Source organism: Carcharodon carcharias, chromosome 13 (genome assembly GCF_017639515.1).
Source record: "Carcharodon carcharias isolate sCarCar2 chromosome 13, sCarCar2.pri, whole genome shotgun sequence".
NCBI lineage: Eukaryota > Metazoa > Chordata > Chondrichthyes > Lamniformes > Lamnidae > Carcharodon > Carcharodon carcharias.
In genome coordinates, this window is record NC_054479.1 from 95982349 (window position 1) to 96007244 (window position 24896).

At 45.0% G+C, this 24896-nt stretch overlaps 1 protein-coding gene across 1 annotated transcript in view; it reads left to right on the forward strand.

The window, feature by feature from the left end:
- rerg (RAS-like, estrogen-regulated, growth inhibitor) overlaps positions 1 to 24896 on the forward strand; it is a 195381-nt gene that overhangs the window by 10164 nt on the left and 160321 nt on the right. The gene's annotated exons all lie outside the window — the stretch shown is intronic.

Sequence of the window (24896 nt, forward strand, 5' to 3'; positions counted from 1 at the left end):
ATACAAATGTTAGGATGGATAATGGTGATTTTAAAATTAGGTCAGTTGTATGGAACTTTACTCAATTTAACTTCTGAGATGGAGGAAACTTTGCTGGGCCTCTTGTCAAAAGAGGAAACAGGTTCGTAGACAATGATGGAATGGACAGCATATAGTCTGCAGAAAGAATTCATTTAATGGGCTGTGTGGTCTTTGCTCGTCCCATGCTTCCTTCTGTGAACAACTGAAAGGGGTTTGTCAAACACAATCATAGTAACATTTCAAACAACCATTAGGAATATAAACCAATTCCCAATATAAATAAACTTCACATTTTCCATTATATCTTAATGATGCCAAGGCAGTTATGGGTATTATTTCCTTCAACTACGAATGGAATGGAGGAATAATCAGTGCAGTGGAATGGATTCCCCATTTTGCATCTGCATCAACTTTTTCCATCACCTAAGTGAACTGAAGCAAATATGCCCAGAACTATATTTCACAGAGTAACCACCACACTGCATCTTCAGCTTTACGTATTACAAAGTTTTATAGGGTTAATAAAATGTAGAAGCATCATGGAATCCTGACGAATCCATTGCAGGCCATCCACATCTTTAACTAATTGTACAATCATTTCCAAAGTTTTGTAATCATTTTAATATCTGTGGTAATTTTCACTAATTGCCTATTGACGGAAAAATTCACAATGAATCACTTTAATAGCTTTCTGTTGAGCCTGCCTTTCCCGAAAGTAATTACACTCGCAGCCAGTCCAGCCTGAAACAGAACTCCCACTGGATAATTTATTCACCTCCACAGACATTAAAGCTTTAGCATTACGGAGCATTACTGAGTTACTGAAAACTCTTGGCACAATCTCAGGAATATCTCAAGAGGAAAAGAGAACAGGGAATGCAAAACCAACAAGGAGTTCCAGGTGACGGAGATCATTTTCGAATTATAACTCAACGCTTTTTCATATCACAGATCTTTGCACTTGAATGTGCTGAAATTTTACATGGGTTCTTAGCCTACATTTAGCAGGACCACTTGCTACGTGAATTTACACCATAAGCCCACACCTCAGCTATCAGTTGAGAACCAACACAAAGGAGAAATCACTGCTTACTGCCTGGGGTCTAGTCTACTTCCTGACTCATACCAGAATCTTAGATTTTAAAATTTATAAAAAATCTGGGGTAAATCAGTGTCTGCTGTGTATTTTTTTTCTTAAAAAAGTACATTTAATAAGACTTTGTTAACGTGGAGCGATGTAGCACAGAATGAAGCCATTAGGCCCATAAATATCCACATCTATACTGTCAATTCAAAAATGCCATTTTACCTGAGCTTAAACAAAGGAGAGTGATAGTTATAGCAGAATGAATAGTACAGCCTAAGCTGGGCGCTATTTAATTATATTTATTACCTTTTATTTTATTAGCAACAATGAACACTAAAAGTATACACTGCAATCTGAATGTAACAATATTTCATAAGAACATAATAGGAGTTAATTCATTTCATATGTTATTAAAACAGAGTATATTTAGATTGGTGCTTGTCTGCAAGGCCAACCCTGTGGAAATTCCTGATGTTTGCCCTAATTACCTATTCATGGCAAGCTGCAGGCTTTAAAAGTCCTTCAGTCAAAGTTTCAATGACTTCAAAGACAAGGCTCTGCATTCGGGTAAGAATCATTAAGGATATAAATATTTAAAATGTATCAGCATCAGTAAGAATATTTGAGGGAAAAGAAGTGACTTACAAAAATCAATAGGTGAGAGGATGGTGTAGTCAATCATGCCAAAGAGAGGTCAGGAATGATGAGGAGGATTAAGGCGCCACAGTCACAATCACGTGTCATTCTGTCATTCATGAGGGTTCAGTGCTGTGACAGCAATGAAAACGTTATGGAGAGATTGAAACAAGGGGCCAGATTTTCCCGTCCCAATGTTGGGCAAAGCCGCTTGTGGCAGCCAAAAATGGAGGCGAGGAGATGTTAAGTTCAAATTTCCCACCCAATTCCTGCCATTTTGATTGGTGTGGGAATCATGGCAGGTCGTGACTCGACGCTCACTCACATCAGGTCACATGAGGTTCAGCGTTTTAAATGCCTATCTGAATAGTGAATTTCCTAGAGATTGCCATTTTCAGCGAGGTGGGTAAGTTTGTGAAGCCTGTTTGAAACATGTCAGGCTAGTCAATTTGTGAACCTTGGGGAAAGCCTGTTGAGGAGTTTGGAACCATTTGATAGGTAACTTTATAAGTTCTTTGCAACTTCAAATTTCACAATGGAAAAATGTATAATAAGCTAAGTATAATTTTAATGCTGCGATTCATCATAAGGTTCTGTCCCTAAAATGTAAATGACCATTAAATTGACCAGCATTATTTAAGTGTTCATCACGCATTACAGTACTTTACCCAGTAGATAAAATGCTCCTCTGCATTCGATAGTATTGAGAATCTGATTTTAATGGGTCATCTGGACACTGTACTTGAGCCTTTGAAAAAAACTGAATGGATGCCAAACTTCTTTGATTGAAACTCCAACTGTTGAACCTTCGGGAAAAAAGGAACAGGTGGCTCACTATCTGGTCAGGCGACCTGTAGGTTTTGTTTACTTAATTGTGCAATGTTGTGCATAATGAATACATGGCTGAGTTCCAAATCCAACTAATGGATTTAGTTCATCCGGAGTTGCTTAAACAGTTGTGGAGGGGCTGTGTGATTTGTTTGATTGACAGTTTCATGAGCAGCTAATAGTATTAAATTTTTGAAGAGGTTTTGAGTGGTTGTTTGGTTATTTTGACAGTTTAATGAGTATTTGAGAGGAGAGCTTTTTCAAGGAGAGTTTCAATGGCTGAACGTTTGATTGACAACTTTATGTACTTCTAAGAGGAGCACCTTTCAACAGAAGTTTCAATGGGTGAATTATTTATTTCATGATCACTTCAAACACTTCCCTGTTTTATTATAGGGCTCATGAGTTCTGTCCATAGTGGATTCTGGGTGAGAGGGTATGGAGGGGCATGGGGAATATGAGAGGATATGGAGGGGGGCGAAGGGTGGTGTAGAAAGAGAGGTAGGAAGCATAGCAGTCATCCATGGAACTGGGCTGATGTCCCATTGAGTGGAAGTGGAATTCTAATCTGCCGGCTTCGGTATCTGCCCACCTCATTCCCCATCTTGGACATATTTCTGGAGGAGGAGGCCCTGACTCCAGCCCACCCCTAACTCCCCGGAGTGAAATACCATGTGGGTGTTTGTTCACTCAGGCTTCGACTCACAATTCCTGAGCCAATGATGGAAATCCGGCTGATGGAGTTACAGGAAAAATGGGCACAGAACGGGAAGGGGACACCATCTTCAAGGTTTTTCATTTAAACTTCAACCTTGGAAATAGTCCAATGGAGGGCGAGGGACAGAATTCGGCGGGAGGCCCAAAAATTGGTTTCACGTCAGTGTGAATTATCAGCAGGATTTTTCGATGTTGCTCGCCAGGGCAAATCAGGAATCCTGCTGGAAGCCAACATGAAGCCAATTAGCAGCCCACTAATGGGATGCAAATGGCGGCCTGAACGGAATTGTTCCCCCTACCCATTTCTCCATTACGCCAATGGGAAAACATGCCAGACTAGAACATGCCTGGACAAGCGTGACATGCAGAAGTCAGGACTTAACTTTAGGGCCTTGCTCAGGCTGCAGATATCCGAGGAGATGATGATGCTGGAGGCCTACAGCTATCGGAACTTGGAGGAACACATGAATCGCATGCTGGGTGGATCTTCATGCACATGGCTCTGCCATGAAGCAGTTCTTGGAAGGTCGGGGGGGTCTCCATGCAGCAGCTTCAACTTCACTGAGGCTTTGGATCTTCATGGACCTCACTAATGCTTCAGTCTTGCTTTGAAACTTTATGGACTTTGCCATGGGCTGGTAGGAATGTGACGAAGGTGGGGTGGGTGGTGTGGTGAGGGGGAAGAGGAAGATTTAGGTGTGAGTGGCAGAGGAGGGCCTTGGGCTAGGCATTAAAGATGGGAGACGAGGTGAATGTGTCGGGGGAGGGAGGGGGGGTGCAAAGATGGGAGGGGCGCAAAGGTGTAACGGGGGAGAATGGTGCAAATGGGAAGGGAGTGTGGGGGTGGAGGAAGGAGTTCAAAGGGGGAAAGGAGTGAGGGGAGGGAGGAGGGCGTATGGGAGGAGGAAGGAGTGAGGGTGGAGGAAGGAGGAGGCGAGAGGAAGGAATAAGGGAGGAGTGGCAAGTCCAAGTGAATGTGAAAGGAAGGGGTTTGTGGAGTCAATGGTTGCCTCCTGGGGAGGGACCACAAGGTCGGCATGGTAGGAGGTTATGGTTAGATTGAAAGGGGGCAGAGGGAGCCGATATTGTGGGAGGGTGATGGTGCATTGGTAATGGTAGAAGGAGCAGTGAGGGGGTTGGTGGGGATACCGAGGAAAACACGGACCCTGGGATTGGGAAAAAGGTCGGGGAGGTGAATGTGAATGGGGATGGGATTTTCAGGAAGGAAGGGAATGTGCATATTCACCTCGACATCCTGGAATGACAAGGGTTTAGGATGGAAGGCGATGGTGGGGAGGTCAAAGCTTATGCCAGGAGGGTCTATTGTTATGGGGGAAAGGACATAGGTGACTGGGAGAGGGGAAAGGATGGGGGAGCACATGAGGAATTTGACCACTACCATCTTTTCAAAATCGAAAGTGAGCACAGCCTCGTGTTAGACGGGCACAGGCACTGCATCGGAGTGCAAGTGACTGCTGTGATGCCTCTACAGGTGTGGAACTCTCCTCTTACACTCCCTCCTGGCATATCTCTGGGCTGGGGCTGGGGTTGACGACTGATAGAGAGTCTTCCTCCTCCTCGGGCCTTGTTCTCTTCCTGGAGGCACCTGTAAGATGCGAGAGTGCAGGAGCTGCCTCCAATATGGAGGCACATTCGACCCCCAGGTTTGCATTGAATGGATGAGTCCTTACGAGGTGGACGCCCAAGTCCCAGCTCCCCCTCACCAATGGCTCTGTCCTACTCCACTCCTGCGAGCTCAGACGCCCTCTCCTCAAATTCCGTCAGAGACCTGAAAAGTGGTTGTGCCAACCGTGCCTCACACCCCCACCCCCCACCACCCCTCTCCTCACGTTCTCAGCGAGTGCGACAGGGCTTCTCCTGTTCAAAGAGAATGTTTGAGAGGACTTGCATGTTACATGGATTGGAGCAGCGGAAATTAGTTCATTTATCATACCTCCCCTTATAAGTTGGCTCACTTTTGTGACACATCATCACTGGTGTGAATTTGGCAGAAGGGTTGTGGACCAGCTCCCTCCAGAGTGCTGAGCAGATCCACATGCAAGGGGAAGGCTCAGACAAGCATGTGATTTGCAGAGGTTGCTGGTTCCCTCTGCACCTAAGCCAGTTCCCCCTCATTTCCGTCATTCAATCAACTCCCATCTCCCTTCCATGCAGCTTTCCATGTCTACTAAAGGGTGAAGCGAGCACTCCACTGCAGTATTGATGCACTGAAGTGGGACTGTGCAGCAAGGCATGCCATTGCCACTGGGCCTTGGACCCTGACACATTGGCATCTTTGTAGTTTATGTGACCATCTGATGAGACTTACCCTGGCAGAGCGAATAAGGCTGTTCATTCTCTCCTGGCACTGTGTTGCCAACCTGTTGTGCACCCGCTGGACATTGATGGCATCGGTCACTTGTCCCCATATAGCATTGCTATCCATGCTCGGCCCCCTCCTCCTCCCATCAGGCGGGTATAGCACATTCCTGTGCACCTCAACATGGTCCAGGAGGATGTGCAGGGAGTTGTCATAGATTTCAGAGCTGGGCCAGCGGGTGACATTGCAGACCTCTCTCTGTTTTTGGTTTGACATTGTGGATGTCTGGGCACCTTTTAAATATGACACCCTGATATGATGGTAGGACATGTGCCATCAAGCCCACCCTGCAACTGAAGATAGTGTGAAACCCCCAGATGCAGAATTAATTATGTTGGGGCCGGAAGATATGACATGGTTTCCCGTCGGCCTTCCACAGCGGGAGACATTCCTGTCTCCGCTGCCATCACGGGATTTAGTCCCAAATGGAAAGACTCTGAATTAAAGAGAGGAAGCTGCAGGAAGCAGACTCAAGGCAAAGTGTGCTTGTGAGAAGCCAGAAAATCCAAGGAGACAGCCAAAGGTTGGTGACTCCTTGCTATGGGCATGTGAAGCAGTGGTGTTCTGTTGGCATGGCTGAGCATCTGGGAGAGCACGTGTGGAAGGCAAAACTTAAATGCATGCGGTGATCTAGGGTAGAGGAACATCAGCAGGAGAGTTCGAAACCCTGGAAGTGGGCCCTTGTGGAAGGCATCTGAGAGAAAATGTCGTTTGGGAGGAGATTCCAAAGCGAGTTCTTTGAGCGTGAAGATTGAATATCCCTATGTGAAAGATAGAGCTCAGTGAGACTGGTTGGCTCACAGGGTGGGAAGCGTCTAGGGGGAGTTGGAGAGATTCATAGCATCTGTTTGAGGTGGAATCTGTCACTTGGTTTCAGAGTGTGGTGTATTTGACCACAGGTTGCCTACTGATTTACATGGACTGTGTACTTACTGTGAACATTAGAGTATAAGATAGCTTTTGTGTCTTCTTATGTTATCCTTAAGGATCTGTAAATGTCTGTCAAGCTATAGTTGTGGGTGAAAGAGTATTGCAATGTAGTTCATCTTTTCTTGTTTAATAAAGGTTTTATTCCTCTGTTAGAAGTTCACCAGCTGACTCCTGTAACTCTGTTCAGTAGCTGCCCTCCACATTTCCCAGGTTCTACCTTGGGATCTGACCTGTCCAGTAGTAACACCGCTGGGATCATAACAGTGTGAATATTGTAATATTGAAATGGAGCTCCAATGATGCCATTTAGATAGCAACGCAATTTTCATTCATAAAATATATTAAAATTTTTTTAAAAATTCATTCACAGGATGTGGGCTTCGCTGACTGGGCCAGTATTCATTGTCCATCCCTAGGTGCCCTTGAGAAGGTGGCGGTGCAGTCCACCTGGTGTAGGCACACCCACAGTGGTGTTAGGAAGGGATTTCAAGGACCCAGTAACAGTGAAGGAATGGTGATATATTTCCAAGTCAGGATGGTGAGTGACTTGAAAGGGAACTTCCAGGTGGTGGTGTTCCCATCCAACTGCTGCCCTGATCCTTCTAGATGGTAGTGGTCGTGGGTTTGGAAGGTGCTGTCTAAAGAGCCTTGGTGAATTCCTGCAGTGCTTCTTGTAGATGGTACACACTGCTGCTATTGTGTGTCGGTGGTGGAGGGAGTGAATGCCTGTGGATGTGGTGCCAATCAAGCAGGCTGCTTTGTTCTGGATGTCAAATGTCAAGCTTCTTGAGTGTTGTGGAAGCTGCACTCATCCAGGCAAATGGGGAGTATTCCATCACACTCCTGATTTGTGCCTTGTCGATGGTGGACAGGCTTTGGGGAGTCAGAAGGTGAGTTACTCGTTACAGGATTCATAGCCTCTGACCTGCTCTTGTAGCCACAGTATTTATATGGCTAGTCCAATTCAGTTTCTGGTCAATGGTAACCCCCAGGATGTTGATGGTGGGGGAATCAGTGATGGTAATTCTGTTGAACATCAAGGGGTGATGATTAGATTCTCTCTTGTTGGAGATTGCCATTGCCTGACACTTGCGTGGTGTGAATGTTACTTGCCACTTGTCAGCCCACACCTGGATATTGTCCTGGTCTTGCTGCATTTGGACATGGACTGCTTCAATATCTTAGAAGTTGCAAATGGTGCTGAACATTGTGCAATCATCAGCGAACATCCCCACTTCTGACCTTATGATGGAAGAAAGGTCATTGTTGAAGCAGCTGAAGATGGTTGGGCCGAGGACACTACCCTGAGGAAATTATTAAAAAGTAAACAGTGGATAAATAGTAATATAATGGATCCCTTTACATTAGGAAATCTGATTGCATTTATAGGTTGCAGGTTAAGAATATGAAAGATTTACATCTCTTCTTTGCAGACCCTGTCAAAAGGGGTATGCACATACTGTTAGCTAACACCATCGCATTCCTCAACTCAGTCTTTGGTATTTTCATTCACTCTGGCATCTATTGGCTTCAACATCAAAGTGTTATGAATCACTGTTGACAAAACTTACTGCACAGATCCAGGCACATACTGAATTGGGCAGTGAACTGGATTTCTTCCCCCCAGTCATTGAGCTGTTTTCCACAAATGTTTCACATTGCACATCTGGATTAGTGCACATCTGGAACTTCAGACAAGAAAAGTACCTTGTTAGCTGCTGGGGAAGAATATTACATGGGAACGCAAGACGGAACATAAAAACATAGGAGGAGTAGGCCATTTAGCCCTTCAAGCCTGCTTCACCATTCAATAAGATCATGGCTGATTTGGTTGTGGTCTCAGCTCCACTTTTCTGTCTGCCCCCCATAACCCTCGACTCCACTGCCTAACAACAATCTGTCTAATCCCGAGACCCAGCCTTTACCACTTTCTGGGGAAGAGAATGCCACACACCAATGGCCCTTTGGGAGAAAAGGTTTCTCCTAATCTTTGTCTTAAAAGAGAGACATCTTATTTTTAAGCTATATGCCCTAATTTTAGTCTCCCCCACAAGGGGAAACATCCTCTGGTATCCACCCTATCAAATCCCCTCTGTATATTATATGTTTCAATAAGATCACTTCTCATTCTTCTAAACTCCAATGGGTGTAGGCCTAACCTGTTCAACCTTTCTTCATAAGACAATCCCTTCATCCCAGGAATGATTTCAGTGAACCTTCTCTGAACTGCTTCCAAAGGAATTATTTCTTTTTTCAAATAAGGGGACCAAAGCTGTACACAGTGCTCCAGGGGGAGAATTTTCTCTTTGGCGTGCGGGAGTTGGCCCTGCCCGTTGACACGTAAAATGATGCGTGGTGACATTGAGTGTGTGTCTCGACGTCACCGTGCGTCATTCCCATCTTCTATTCGGCGGGCACGCACCGGAGGTGGCTGCATGCCCGCCGAACCATCAAAGCTCTGTTAAGGCCATTTAAAAACCAATTTACATAATTAACGAGGCTGCCTGTCCAACCTTAAGGTTGGCGGGCAGGCAAATTGCCCAAGTGGCCTTCGCGTTTTTCATGAAACCTCATCCACGGGTGGGATGAGATTTCATGAAGCGTTTAATAATTAAATAATTATCCTTTCCACACTTCATAAACATGTCCCAGCTCATGTGACACTGTCTAAATAATTTTTATCTCTCTTTATTAAAAACTTTCATTCTGAACTTAATCTCCCTGAGGCAGCTCCATGCCTCAGGGAGATTTCTGCGCTCTTTCGCGCGCATGCCTGAAAGAGTGCAGGCCCCGACTCTCCCTCCTCCCCCTGCCCGCACAGGTAGCACTGAATGTTGCCGGAAGCGCATCACGCTGGGCCAATTAAGGTGGCCAGTTAAAATGGGGGCATGCAGCCGATCACGGGCGGTGATTGGCACCAGGCCCGCCGGCACCTGCTCCTGACTGGCCTGCCCATCAGGGAGAAAATTCTCCCCTGGATGTGGACTCACCAATGCCCTGTACAGATGTAGTAAAACTTCCCTAATTTTATATTCCAATCCTCTTGTAATAAATGTCAATATTCCATTTGCATTCTTAATCACTTGCTGTACCTGCATACTAACTTTATGTGATTCACACACTAGGACACCTAGATCCCTCTGTACCACTGAGTTCTGCAATCTCTCACTATTTAGATAATATGCTGCTTTTCTATTCTTCCTGCCAAAACGGACATGTTCACATTTTCCCACATTATACTCCATCTGCCAAATTTTTGCCCACTCACTTAACCTACCTATATCACTTTTCTGGCTCTTTACCACTTCTTGACAACTTACTTTCCTACCTATCTTGATGTCATTGGCAAACTTAGCGACCATATATTCACTCCCTTCATCCAAATCACTGCTATAGATTGTAAATAGTTGAGGTTCCAGCAATGATATCTGTGGCACTCCATTAGTTAAAGCTTGCCATTCCGAAAAAGATCCATTTATCCCTTCATTGCTTCCTATTAACCAATCATTCTTTTATCCATGCTAACATGTTACCTACACCATGTGCTCTTATCTTGTGTCATAACCTTTGATGTGGTCCCTTACCAAATGCCTTCTGGAAATCCAACCACACCAGATCTACTGGTTCCTCTTTATCCACCTTGAATGCTACTTCATCAGAAAACAGATTAGTTAAACACAATTTCACTTTCACAAAGCCATGTTGGCTCTGCTTGAACAAATCATGATTATTTAAGTGTCCTGCTATAACGTTGGTAATAATGGATTCTAGCACTTTCCCTATGACAAATGTTAGACTAACTGGCTGATAGTTTCCTGCTTTCTGCCTCCCTCCTTTCTCCAGTAAAGGTGTTACACCAACTATTTTCTAATCCACTGGAACCTTTCCAGAATCTAAAGAATTTTGGAAGACTATAAGCAATACATCTTCTATCTGTGCCGCCACTTAAAACACTAGAATGCAGGCCATCTGGTCCTGAGGACATGTCTGCCTTTGGTCTAATAGTTTTCCTTGCACCTTTTCCCTGGTGATGGTGATTTTGTTAAGTTCAACCCTCCCTATCACCTCTTGGTTTTCAAGAGCCTTTCAAGAGTTTTCCATGATCAATTCCCCAGACTTTCTCTCGAGTGGACCAACACTAGCTTTAGTTACTCTTTTCCTATTCAAATACGTGTAGAAACTCTTACTATTTTAAAAAATATTATTAGCTAGCTTTCTCTCATACTCTACTTTCTCCTTTTTTTTCAGTCACTCTTTGCTGGTTCTTAAGTTCTATCCAATCTTCTGACCTACTGCTAATCTTTGAAGATTTGTACAGTTTTTTTTCAATTTGATACTATCCTTAACTTCTTTATTTAGCCATGGATGATGCATCCTTCACAAAGGGCCTTTCTTTCTCACTAGGATAAATCTTTTCTGAGTGTTATTAAACATCTCCTTAAAAGTCTGCCTGCTGCTGCAACTCATATACTTTTAGGGATCATCTCCAAGTTTTATTAACTTGAGAAATGTGTTCTAAAAAAGGTCTATTCTTCTACCCTTTCAACAGTTTCCCAGGCCACCTTAGCTAACTCTGCCTTCATATTCACATAGCCATCTTTATTTGGGTTTAAAACACAAGTCAAGGACCCACACTTCTCCATTTCAAAGTGAACATCAAATGCGATAAGTTGTGATCACTATCACCTAGCGGCTCCTTTAACATAAGGTTATTGATCAATCCTATCTCATTGTACATTACCAGGTTGAGGATAGCCTGCTCTCTGGTTGGCTCTAGAACATACTGCTCTCAGAAACTGTCCTGAAAGCATTCTATGAAGTCACTTTCCAGGCTACCTTTCCTAATCCGTTTCTCCCAATCTACATGTAGACTAAAGTCACTCATGATTATTGTGGTACCTTTCTCACACATCCCATTTATTTCTCCCTGTATGCTCTATCCTACAATATAATTACTGTTAGGGGGCTGATAAACTAGCCCCACTAGTGATCTCTTACCTTTACTATTTCTTAACTCTACTCAAACTGATAATACATCTTGCTCTTTCAAACAAAGGTGTTCTCTCAGTACTGATCTAATGCCATACTTAATTAACAGAGCTACCACGGCACCTTTTCCTACCTTCCTGTCATTCCAATGTATCAAAAACCCTTCAACATTCAGGTGCTTGCCTTGGTCACCTTTCAACCATGTCTCTATCAGGTCATACATATTTATTTCAATCTGTGCTAACAATTCATCCCCTTTTGCTACAGATGCTATGTGCATTCAAGTTACAGGGCTGGGATTTTCACTGGCATCAGGCGTGTTTGGTGGCGTGAGCTGACAATATGGTGAGAAGGCCAAAAATCAGTTTCATGATGTCATGAAACCAGTTTGTGATCGTCTGCTCTGCTCGCCAATGGCAGGCTGCATTTCCGCCATCGGACATCGGGAACCTCATTGTAATACATCTGCATTCCCTAGACATGGGAAATCTTCAGCGACACTGGTTATCAGCCATCTGCAGGAATGAAAGGCAGTGTCTATAGACCCTGGGAAGCGCTCACAGTGTCTTGCAACATTATCATCCCGATGTGGACCAGTCTCCCCCATGGTTCAGGCTAACAGTACAGCCTTGCAGCATGGGTTAGGAGATTGCCTGCACCTTTCCCCTCACCCACTCTGCCTCTCCCACTCTGCAGGTGCTTGTGCACTACTTCATCCGCAGGGTAGCCCTTGCTCTCCCCCCACCAAGCCGATGTGGGCTGAGAGCACAGCATGCAGTCCAGTGGGAAAAGCTACCACCAATTGGTTGAGTTGAATGGGGCAGAGGTGGGTGGGGTTTCAGGCAGCCATGCAGCGCACTAATCTCTGGCCACCTAAGTGGTGGCCAGCACTCCGGGATGCACTAAGGGGCCTTCAGACTTAAGAATGAGACCCCACCCACCATGGAAACGGTGTATTTCCTGGGAATGCATAATTAATGCAGTGAGTTTGGAATGATACGGCATGAAAAGCCACCATTGTGACCAGCAGGTAAAATGGTGTTTTACCCACCTGCTACCACACTTAATGCAAAGATGGGACGATTCCACCAGGGCCTTAAACTCTTTTTTTTACTATTTCCAGTCTCATTTGCTGGTGCATTTTTATGACTTCATGCTCTGTCCCTTCCTGTCAAATTCTGGAACTCATTACCCAAAATGCTCCCTGCTTCCTTTCCGATATATCCGCGCAAATGATCCCTTCCCCCTACTATTACAGAAGCATTGTTATTGGCTCTTTCATTTTGCTAATGCTAAGAAAACCAGGAATTTACATTTCCAAATTGCGCACTCTTACAACTTAGCTACAAACTTTTAAATGATGATGAAGCAAGTCATTTGTCCTGTTGTTTTAATAAAATAAGAAACCAGAAGGAAAAAAAAAACATTAAAAACTGGAAAATAAGAACACTAGTCAGAACTGTTTTTTCCTTCTGGGAATACTTAGCCCAATGATTAGGAATACACCACAACAGTACAGTAAGTCCTCACTTTAACTCTCAGTGTTGTTGTGTTTTAATGCTGTCTATTCTTTTAGAGCCTGTTTTTCTGATTTGAGTTGCCACTTTTGGTTTTGGTTTTACATCATTTGCCCTCTGGTTCCGCCTATCTCCGCACATTGAACTCTGGGTCAGCCGCTGCCTTGTTCTGATGCCGAGTAACCATCGTCGTAGCCAGAGGCTGAGGCTGCAGGGAGAGAGCGAGGCCCAAGACCCGGGAGCAGGAGCTCAGGACAAGGCTGGCCGCCAATTGGGTGGTGAACTGTGAGGGTTGGGTTGGGGGGTTTGGAGGGGGTGACCCCCCAATTGGCTCCATCCACTACCCCCCAGCTCCATCCACAACCCAGAACCCCAGGCTCCATTTATGGCCCCCATACAGAGACTCAGCCCCCTGCAGATTATTAGGAAGTCGTTCAGGCTCCAGGCCCAGGTGCAGCCTCATACTGGGAGTTGGCTAGAGCCTTGGGTTGTTGAATCACTGACCTGGGCTGAGGTGGAGGTGAGGATGAGGGGATGGGGGTGAGATGGAGTGGAAAGGAGAGAGAGGGAGAGAGAGAGGCAGACAGACAGAGTTAGAAAGGAGAGAGAGGGAGAGAGAGAGGCAGACAGACAGAGTTAGAAAGGAGAGAGAGGGAGAGAGAGAGGCAGACAGACAGAGTTAGAAAGGAGAGAGAGGGAGAGAGAGAGGCAGACAGACAGAGTTAGAAAGGAGAGAGAGTGAGAGAGAGAGGCAGACAGGCAGAGTTAGAAAGGAGAGAGAGGGAGAGAGGGAGGCAGACAGACAGAGTTAGAAAGGAGAGAGAGGGAGAGAGAGAGGCAGACAGGCAGAGTTAGAAAGGAGAGAGAGGCAGACAGACAGAGTTAGAAAGGAGAGAGAGGGAGAGAGAGAGGCAGACAGACAGAGTTAGAAAGGAGAGAGACGGAGAGAGAGGCAGACAGACAGAGTTAGAAAGGAGAGAGAGAGAGACAGGCAGTGTGAGAAAGGGGAGAGAGAGAGAGAGACAGGCAGACAGTGTGAGAAAGGAGAGGGAGAGAGAGAGACAGGCAGACAGTGTGAGAAAGGAGAGGGAGAGAGAGAGACAGGCAGACAGACAGACAGAGGGAAAAAAATGCAAGCAAAAAGTTGAGCTGAGTTTCAGGAGTGTTGTAGATGAGACACAGAAACTGTGCTACCTGGGGCTTGTTTGGGTGATTTAGTATTACTTAATTTGAATTTATACAGTATTTATGTAACATTGTGATTTATTTTATTATGCAAGTTATTCCAGCTAAGAATGCACAGTGCTGCACATGTATGGTACAGTATTTCAGCTTGTACATTGGTTTCTCTGGGGCAAGAAATGTCCAAAGGAACCCAACTCCGGCTTTAACATTGATTCCTATGGGAACACAGGATTCACTTGAAGTTGTTTCACTTAGAATTGTGATATTCAGGAACACAGCTACAACTCTAAATGAGGACCCACTGTATTGCAGATCAGACATAGACGCCAAGCATTATCCAGTACCAGTCGGTTTAATTCAGAGTCAGCTTAACTCAATGATTTTAAACTTCTTACCCTTGCACTCAAATCCCTCCATGACATTACCCCTCCCTATCTCTGTAACCTCCTCCAGCCCTCTGGGATCTCTGCATTCCTCCAATTTTGGCCTCTTGTGCATTCCCAATTTTCATCACTCCACCATTGGTGTCTTTGTCTTCAGTTGCCTAGGGCCTGAACTCAGAAATGCACTCCCTACACCTCTCTGCCTCGCTACCGCTTTTTCCTCAATTAAGACACACCTTACAATCTACCTCTTTAACCCAGCTTCTGGCCATGTATGTGTCCTTACAGTGTCAAATTTTGTTTGCTAACGCTCCTGTGAAGTTACTGTTTTACATTTTACTACATCAAAAGCCCTATATAATTCCAAATTGTTGTTGTAGCACTCTCAGCAGTCAGAAAGCCATGGGTTTCAAGTCCCACTCCAGGGCTGAGCATATAATCTAGGCTGACAGTTCAGTGCCGTATTGAGGAAAGCAGCGTCATGGGAGGCGTTGTTCTTCACACGAGACGATTCACTTAGGTCCCATCTGCCTGTTTAAGTGAACATAAAAAGGTCCCATGGGTCTATTCAAACACAACCAAAAAGTGTTTTATAAGACATTGTGAACCTGAGACCCACATTATAAATAAGAATTCTTTCTTCCCTTCCTTACTGAAACTGAAGTACAACAGCGGCACAATTACAAATGCATGATTGTCTTAGTGTTTCTCAAGAATTTCATTATATAATTTATCCTGTATCCGCCAGTTAGACAGAAGCTGTCTTTAATGTTCCTGAGAAGCCTTTCAGACTTCCCAAATCTGAGCACATTTCAAGACTGAAATGTGCTGACGGATGCAAACTAGCATTGGTGCTCACAGAACATTTGATTTACTCTCTGTGGATGCAACTAATTAAATCAAGGGTACAGATTCTTGGAATTGCACTAAGCTGGGCAATGTCTTACCCCTTTCCCAGTCCAGCCACTGTGATACTGTCAATCTCCCAGAACTGCACAGACCCAAACGCTCTGAATTTTCAAATCTATTTTTAATATTTATTGGCCTCTTATTAGTTTCTCTGCACTCCATTTGTAGAATGTACAAAGGAGGCCGAAGATCACTAGTGGAAGTTTTTTTTTAAGCACAGGGTTATTAAATCATGGAATGCTTTGTTACAGAGGCTATAGCTGAGAAAGATCATTCAGCCCACCTTATTTCATCTATCCTGAAAGAGGCTAAAGCCACATTTCAGCTTCCAACTGTTTCAGGGATGTCACCTATGCTCTATCTAGAAGCCTATTCCATGTGTTGTCCACACTGTGTGAACATGAATTTCCTTAGATCAGCCCTGAATTTATTTTTTACTAATTTGAATTGGTGCCCCTTTAATTTAAAGCTAATATCCTGCCTTTGCATTTTCCATTCCTACTCCTTATCTAATCTGCCTCTACAAAATCACCTTTCACCGATGCCTACTTTCCAGGCAAAAAGCATTAGGTTTTCCAGCCATTTCACATAACTCAGCAGTCCTGTCGTGGTTCTCCTCTGCACTGCTTCCAGAATTTTAAAGCCTTTCTCAGCATGATTTAGAGAGATTTGAGAGAGATCACCAAGCATTCAAAAGGGGAAGGGAAATGAGATTAGAATCAACATAATGGTTGATGAGCTGGCAGCAGCTCAAATGCTAGACTTCTGTACTGCCATTTCCATGTGTCAATTTGTGAAATATTCTTGTGCGATGAATCAAAATGAAGTAAATATATCAGAGCCAACAGATCAATACTGCCCAGACTCCACTAAATATAATATAGCCTTGTGCCAATAAAAGAGCAGAGTGGTTGCTTGCAAGGATGCACACCCGTATGGCGAACCCAAAGACTGGACTTTTTTGGGACTGTGCATATACACAGTCAGTCAGGGCTATTAAACAGGGTTATTAAAACATGGAATGCTTTGCTAAAAGTGTCCACTTGAACAGAGGCTTTAGCTGAGAAAGACCATTCAGCCCACCTTATTTCATCTACCCTGACAGAGGCTAAAGCCACATTTCAGTTTCCAACTGTTTCAAGGATGTCAACTGTGCCCTATCTAGAAGCCCATCCCATGTGTTGGCCACACTGTGTGAACATGAATTTCCTTAGATCCTTAGATCAGCCCTCAATTTATTTTTTACTGATTTGAATTGGTGCCCCTTTAATTTAAAGCTAATATTCTGTATTTGAGCCTAGACTCCAGAGAGTTGCCTGGAGAGGAAACCAGAGATGGGGCCTGACGGAGCACATTGGGTTGTCCAGCCTGGAGCCTGAAACTGCCTTGCTGTGGGGAGGAGGGGGAGCGTTAAGGCAAGTGAAGGCAGTTTTTATCATATCCAGAAGGAATAAAAACACATAAAACACCAAAGCAGTAAAGTCTTTTCTTTTATCAAGCAAGGAAAATTACAATTGCGGGAGACTAAATAACAGGGGGTCTTCACAGAGCCAACAACAGCTTCACTTTGTGCATTCTATCATATCATGGTTCTCACATGATTTGTACCTTTCTCAGTTACATATAATCACAGCAGCTCTGAACTCTTCAGGCCTGTTTGCCTGCCTGACAATGGCAGGATTAAATGACACAATGCAGAGGATATTGAGGGAGGTTTTGTCTCTGAGCTAGAAGCTGCAGGTTCAAGTCCCACCCAGGGACTTAATGATCAAGGAAAGCGTGTTTATAACGTGGCCAAACAAGTTGGGTATCAATTTGCAAATCCTTCCGCCACACGCCAATGGCAGGTGGTAAAAGTGGGAGAGATTCCTGGTCAGCCAGGACTGTGGTGGTTCAAGAAGACAGTTTGCCACCATCTTCTCAAGGGCAATTACGGATGGGCAATAAATGCTGGCCTAGCCAGTGACACCCACATCCCATGAATGAATATGAAAAAAAGCCACATGGTGGAAAGAAAATGGAGCCTCCACCATCACTCATAGCTCCAGGCTACAACATGCATGTAAAAATGCATATTCCCTGAATGGATCGTAAAAACACTACCAGAGAATATTGAATTATGTTACAACATGCAAGATCAAATTATACATTCCAGACAAACTTTAGGCTGGGTTTGGTCCCCATTGGAGAACAAATCAGAAATCTGGTCCAACCCAGAAAAAATAACTGGTAAAACTTGGAAACCACTGGTACTGGTCCGAACTGGAGTTCCATTTTAAGGTATACAAGACCAGTTCCCAGTCATTTCCCAAATTTTACTGTCTTTTCCTTCTCGGAACACATCTGAGTTGCAAATGGACACAACCAAGAAAGAGATCGTACAGTTTAAAAATTTAAATTTCCCTGTCTTCTCAGTGAATGCATGCTCACTGAAACACTACACTTTTTATTGGCCCAGTAGTATGCATTAAACCCTCACAGCTCATTGCAAAAAATACATTTTTTATGAAAGGTTCCACTTCAAAGAGAGTTTGTTACTCCAGTAGATTTTGTAGCAATACACATTCTCCTTGCTCAAGCACAGATCTAAATGGTGAATTATCTGGGTTTACAAATTATGACTGTTTTAGCGAAAGCCAAAATACAAAATCAGAAAGATACACTGATAGGTTTGTAAAGTACATAGACTGTTAGAACAGTATGAATTTTGTTCTTGTATTCAATTTGCTGGCTCACAAACTGACTCACAAACCAAACTGTTCCAAGAACTGGGCTCATCAGAAAATGCAACACAATTCCTGCGTTCACGTTTCAGGTCGATGAACTCCTGTTAGTTGTGAGGAAAGGCCATCAACATTGACTCTGTTTCTCTTACCACAGATGCTGCCTGACCTGTTCAGTATTTCCAGCAATTTCTGTTTTTATTTCAGATTTTCAGCATCTGCAGCATCCCGTGCCTTGATGATGGCCATGAATACAGATCATTTTTGCAGCAGTTTGGGCAAAGTACATTGGGGTGGATTGTGCGTGGTGAGGCTCTTTGTGCAGACGATTTTTTTAGTCAGATTGGGGTATTGAGAATACTGACCACCGTGCCTCATTCCCTAACATACTTCTGGCAGGCAAGATTGAGTGGCAAAGCCTTCCCTCACTAAACTTTCCTGCACTTCTCCATGTTTCAGAAAGAATACTAGATCTTAGCTGTATAGCTCTGATCATTGAAAGTTGAAAAATCCAACTTGCGATGATGATGCTTTAAAACTGGCAAAACAGCAGCAATTTGCAACACAGCGTTTCCTCCCAATTACTGCCAGTAATTAAAAGTAAACAAAGGACTGTTCAGTGTCAGACCAGTGGCAAACATTGTTTCCCATTTTTGTTGGGCCTCTCCTTCACATCAGCTACAACTTGTAACCTCCAGCTGTGTGTGACACAGAATTAATGGAAAGTCAGTTAGTACAAACTGCTGGATACAGTTTCCAGGCTACGAGAAAGAGAGAGAGAGAGAGAAATAGAGAAGAACAGAAAGAAAGAGAAATAAATAATCTATATAGTGCCTTTCATCAGTTCAGGACTACGGAAAAGGCTTTACAACCAATGTGCTTTCAGTGCAGTAAAGCACTATTGAAGTGTAGTCATTGTGCTGTAGGAAATATAATAGCTAATTTTCACACAGTAAGCTCCCACAAACAACAATGAAATAAGTCATCAGTTTTCAGTGTTGGCTGAGTGATAAATTTTGGCCTCTTGGCTAATCTGCCTTCCCAAATCCTGACTCTAAGCCATCAGCGCTCCTTAACCTTCCTGTTCCCTTGCTGCCATCCCAGGTTTGACTCCCTCTTAGATAATTCTGCAGCTTCTCTTTGCGACTCTCTTGACATTCTCTGAAAGGCCCATCGAGGCACTCATAACCGTCTCCTCACAAGCAACAATGCAAATTTCCTACTTTCTTACTCTCTCACTAACTGTCCAGCTCAGTGCACCAACTGGGGAGTGATCTTTCCAATCTCAAGTCTGTCCAACACCTTTCCCAATGCTGATCCTGTGGACTATGTCAGAGGTCCAACTCTTATCACTCCTCTCTGCATCTCCCTCCAGAATGTCCATTACTCATGAGCAAGGGCCTTACAATCCATGAGTTTGTTGCAGGTGATTGTATCAACATCATGGCATTGATGGAAAGCTGGCTGAGGTTTATTTTTAATTCGTGCATGGGATGTGGGCAGCACTGGTTGGGCCAGCATTTATTGCCCATCCATAATTGCCCTTGTGCAGAAGGCAGTTAAGTCAACCACATTGCTGTGGGCCTGGATTCACATGTAGGCCAGGTAAGGGCAGCAGCTTCCTTCTCTAAAGGACATGAGTGAGCCAGATGGGCTTTTATAACAATCAGCAATGGTTTTGTGGTCACCATTAGATTTTTAATTCCAGATTTACGTTGAATTCAAATTTCATCTGCCATGGTGGGATTTGAACCCGTTGCCCTGGGTCTCTGGAATACTAGTCCAGTGACAATACCACTAATACCACTGAGATGCTTAAGCGCACCCTCACCCCTACTTTTGATGCCCTGGTCCCCATTAAAGCTATTGCTCTCTCTCAGCCTGGTCATTCCCCAGTACAGCCTAAGTCTCTACTCCATTAAGTCCAAAGGATGCAGATGTGAACAGATGTGGTGGACAACTGGTTTAGCCATTCACTGCTAGATCTGACTGGATTCCCATAAAGCACCATCAGGTCCTGCTCTCGTCTGTGAAAACTACCCACTATTCCAGGATCATCCAGGATTGCAAAGATAACCCCTAGCTTCTTTACTTTGCTGCAAGCCATGTTCTTAAACCTCCCTCTCCTGTTTTCTCCATCCCCGCCTCCAACCATAGGTGCGGGGAGCTCATGCATGTCTTTGCTACCAAGATGGAGACCATCTATTCAGCTGCCTCTGCCAGTTCACTCCCTTCCCATAGACAACCCAGTCAAGTTCCCTCTAACACTCCCTCCTGCCCTAGTCCCTGAGCTTGTATCTTTCTCTGGTTTCTCTCCTATCTCCCCCCATGCCCTCTCTGAGCTTATCTAATCCACGAGACCCACCTCCTGCTCTCTCAACCCTCTGCCCATTAAACTACTGATAACCCAACCTCCCTTCCTGGATCCCATGTTAGCTAATATTGTTAACAGTTTTTTTTCCTCATGTTCTGTCCTCCCTCTCTCAAGTCTGCAATTATCACCCCTCGCTTCAAAAAAGCAACCCTTGCCCCTTCCATCTTAGCAAACTAGTGCCCCATTTCTAACCTCCCATTCCTCTCCAAATTCCTTGAACAGGTTCCCACTTCCCAAATCTGTTCCCGGAGCTCCATATCTGAATCCCTCCAATCAGGTTTCTGCCCCTGCCACCGTACTGAAACAGCTCATATCAAAGTCACAAATGACATCCTATGTGACTGTGACAAAGGTAAACTTTCCCTTCACATCCTTATTGGCTTGCCTGCAGCTTTTAACACAGCTGATCACACAACACCTCTGCACCCTCATCCAGCTGAGTCAGACTGCTCTCACCTGGTTCCATTCCCAGCTATCTAATTGTAGCCAGAGAATCACCATCAATGGCTTCTCTTCACATTCCTGCACAGTTAACTCTGGGATTCCCCAAGAATCTATCCTTGGCCCCCTCCGATTTCTCATCTACATGCTGTACCTCGGCAACATCATCTGAAAACACCATGGGCAGAATTTTGCAGTCGGCAAGCAGGGGGCGGGGCCCGCTCGCCGACGTGTAAAATGACATGGGATGACATTGGGCAGAACCCCTGACATCATCCCACCCCCATTTAAATTTTCAGGAAAGTGGGGCACAGCAAAATCAGCTGCGGGCTCGCCAACGTGTTAATGGCCAATTGAGGCCATTGAAGGATCATTTAAACAATTAAAGGACCTGCCCATCCAATCTTAAGGTTAACGGGCAGACCAGGAGCCCCGGCGGCAAATAGATAAAACATGAAACCTCATCCACCGGCGGGATGAAGTTTCATGCAGGGTTTTAAACATTTTAATAAAGTTTTGCTGTAATTTATGAACATGTTCCATCTCATGTGACATTGTCACATGAAGGGGACATGTTAGGGAATTTTATTTTTTTCTATTTTTAATCTTTTTAAAAGCGCCAGCGATCTCCCTGAGGCAGCACTTAGCCTCAGGGAGATTTGCACTCTTTCAGTGCGCATGCACGAAAGAGCACATTCTCATTTTTGGGGACCCCCCCCTCCGCCTGCACAGGGAGTGCATAGCGCTTCCCGCTGGATGTCACGCTGTGCGGGCCTTAATTGGCCCGCCCATGTAAAATAGCAGTGGGGCCCGCTTCTCCGGTGGGGATCGGCTCCCCGCCCGCCCGGCAGGCAGAAAATTCTGCCCCATGTTAACTTTCACATGTATGCCGATGACATCCAGCTTTACCTCACTCGAACTTTCCACTGTCTCTATGTTGCCAGACCGCTTAACTGACAACCAGTACGGGATGAAAATAAATTTCCTCCAATTCAATATTGGGGAAGATTGAAGCCATTGGGCGGAATTGTTCCAGATTTGCCATTTGCAGATGAATTGAACAGGTATTTTGCATCAGTTTTCATTATAGAGGACACAAGTAACATCCAGAAGCAGCTATAAACTAGGAAATGGAATGGAGGGAGGAACTCAGGAAAATTACAGTCACCTGAGAAGTGGTACTGAGTAAAATGTTGGAGCTGTGGGCTGACAAGAGCCTGGGCCCTGATGGACTTCATTCTAGGGTCTTAAAAGAAGTGGCTAGTGAGAAAGTTGATGCATCGTTTTTAATTTTCCAAAACACCCTAGATTCGGAGAAGGTCCCATTAGATTGGAAGATAGCAAACGTAACTCCATTATTCAAAAAGGAAAGGAGGCAGAAAGCGACAAACTGCAGGCCAGTTAGCTTAACATCTGTTGTAGGGAAAACGTTAGAAGCTATTATTAAATAAGTTCTAGCAGGGCACTTGGACAAGCTCAAGGTCAGCAGGCAGAGTCAACATGGTTTTGTGAAAGAGAAATTGTGTTTAACCAACTTATTGGAGTTCTTTGAAGAAGTAACAAGTGCTGTGGATGTACTGTACTTAGATTTCCAGAAGGCATTTGATTAAGTGCCACATCAAAGGTTATTGTGGAAAATAAAAGCTCATAGTGTAGGGGGTAACATATTGGCATGGATAGAAGATTAGCTGGCTAACAAGCAGCAGACTGTAATGAGGAGCTGAGTGGCCCTGGCGGAACCCAAACTGGGCGCCAGTAAGCAGATTATTGCTAAGCAAGTGCCGCTTGATAGCATTGTTATCTCGTTATCATCCTCCACAAATCTTACGGCTATGAGGGCCTCCTGAGTGCAGCTGCCTCGTCTGGCCAGTGTGATGGCCTCATCACCTGCATCTTCATGTTCAAGGACCTCATCACCATCATCCCGTTCGACATCTTCCTCATCGGAGGATACGTGCAGCTCCTCCATCTCCTCCTCAGCCAGGTCCTCCCCTCTGTTGCAGCACCAGGTTGTGGAGCATGCAATGAGCAATAATGATGCATGACTTCCTCTATGGACTGTGTTGCAGTGCTCCAATAGGCCTGTCAAGGCACCAGAATCTCATTTTCAAAATGCCTATGGTTGCTCCAACAAAGTCTGGGTCGCGGCATGAGCCTCATTATGCCGTCGCTCTGCTGCAGTCTGAGGCTGCCACACGGTAGCATCAGCCACGTCCTCTGTAGGTAGCCCTTGTCCCTGAGGAGCCAACCCTGCAGCCTCTCTGGACCCTGGAAGACGCCAGGGATCTGAGACTTGCTAAGCATGTAGGAGTCATGGGAGCTCCCTAGGAATCATGCACAGGCCTGCAGGATGTGTTTGCAGTGGTCACACACCAGCTGAACATTCAGTGAGTAGAAGCCCTTGCAGTTGACATATAGTTGACTGCTTGTTGCCGTGGAGACCTAAGCGCCACATGAGTGTAGTCGATGGTACACTGCACCTGTGGAAAACCTGAGATGTGCGCAAAACCCAGTGTTCTTGCTTCTTGGCTTTCCTGATCCCGAGCAAAATGTGCAAAATTCTGTGTCTTCATGAAGATGGCTTCCATGGCCTCCCCATCATACTTGTGCATGGAAGCTTGTGAGATTCCGCACAGGTCACCTGTGGAGCCCTGGAAAGAGCCACTGGGTAAAAATTGAGCCCTGTGGTCACTTTCACAGCCACTGGCAGTGGATGCCCTCCATGTCCCCAAACTCCAAATCCTGCAGCAGGTGGCATATGTGACTGACCAGTTCCTTAGACATGCACAGTCTTTGGCAACACTGGTTCTCAGTCATCTGCAGGAATGACAAGCTCCGTCTATAGACCCTGGGTCTAGTGAGACACCGAAGAGTGACGGCTCTCTGTGGATCTTCAGCTCCTCCCTTTGCCCAGCCAGGCATCTCTGCCATCCTCTTCGTCTTCTTCTCTTGTCTCTGTAAGACGTGAGGCATACTGCTAAATCACCAGGCTCCATGATCCTGATAGAAAAACAGAAAACACTGGAAAAACTCAGCAGGTCTAGCAGCACCTGTGGAGAGAGAAATAGAGTTAACGTTTTGAGTCTGTATGGCCCTTCTCCAGAGCCCTGAAGAGCTCGGAAGAAGGGTCGTATGGACTCGAAACATTAACTCTGTTTCACTCTCCACAGATGCTGCCAGACCTTCTGAGGTTTTCCAGCATTTTCTGTTTTTGTTTCAGATTTCCAGCATCCGCAGTACTTTGCTTTTATCCATAATCCTGATGTCCTCCTCTTGCAGGATCAAAGAGGGAGATGCATGGGTTAGCACTGGTGTACTAAGAACCTCTCCTGGTTAAGTCTGAAGGCCCCTTCACCTATGGATAGGAGTGCTGGCCACCACTTGGATGGCCAGTGTGCAATGTGCTCATTGGCTGTCCTAAACCCCACCCACCTCCACCCCACTCCACTTGACCAATTGGCTACAGCTTCGGCCATTTGTCTGCATGCTGTGCTCTCAGCTCAGGAACAGGCACTCTCCTAACCTGCACTGCAAGACTGCACTGTTAGCTTGAACCATGATGGATACTGGTCCAAACCTTAATAAGTACATTGCAAGGGGCTGTGAGAGCCTTCACCAGTGACTGCGCATGGCCACCTTTCACAAGGGGATTCTATAACATGCCCAATTGGCCAATTGCTCTGCTGCCCCCTAAAATGCACATTAATTTGCAGTCTGTGCCTGAAGGGTGGAAGGTTCTGGAGCATTTGGTAGCACTTTCATGCTTCTGTGTTTGC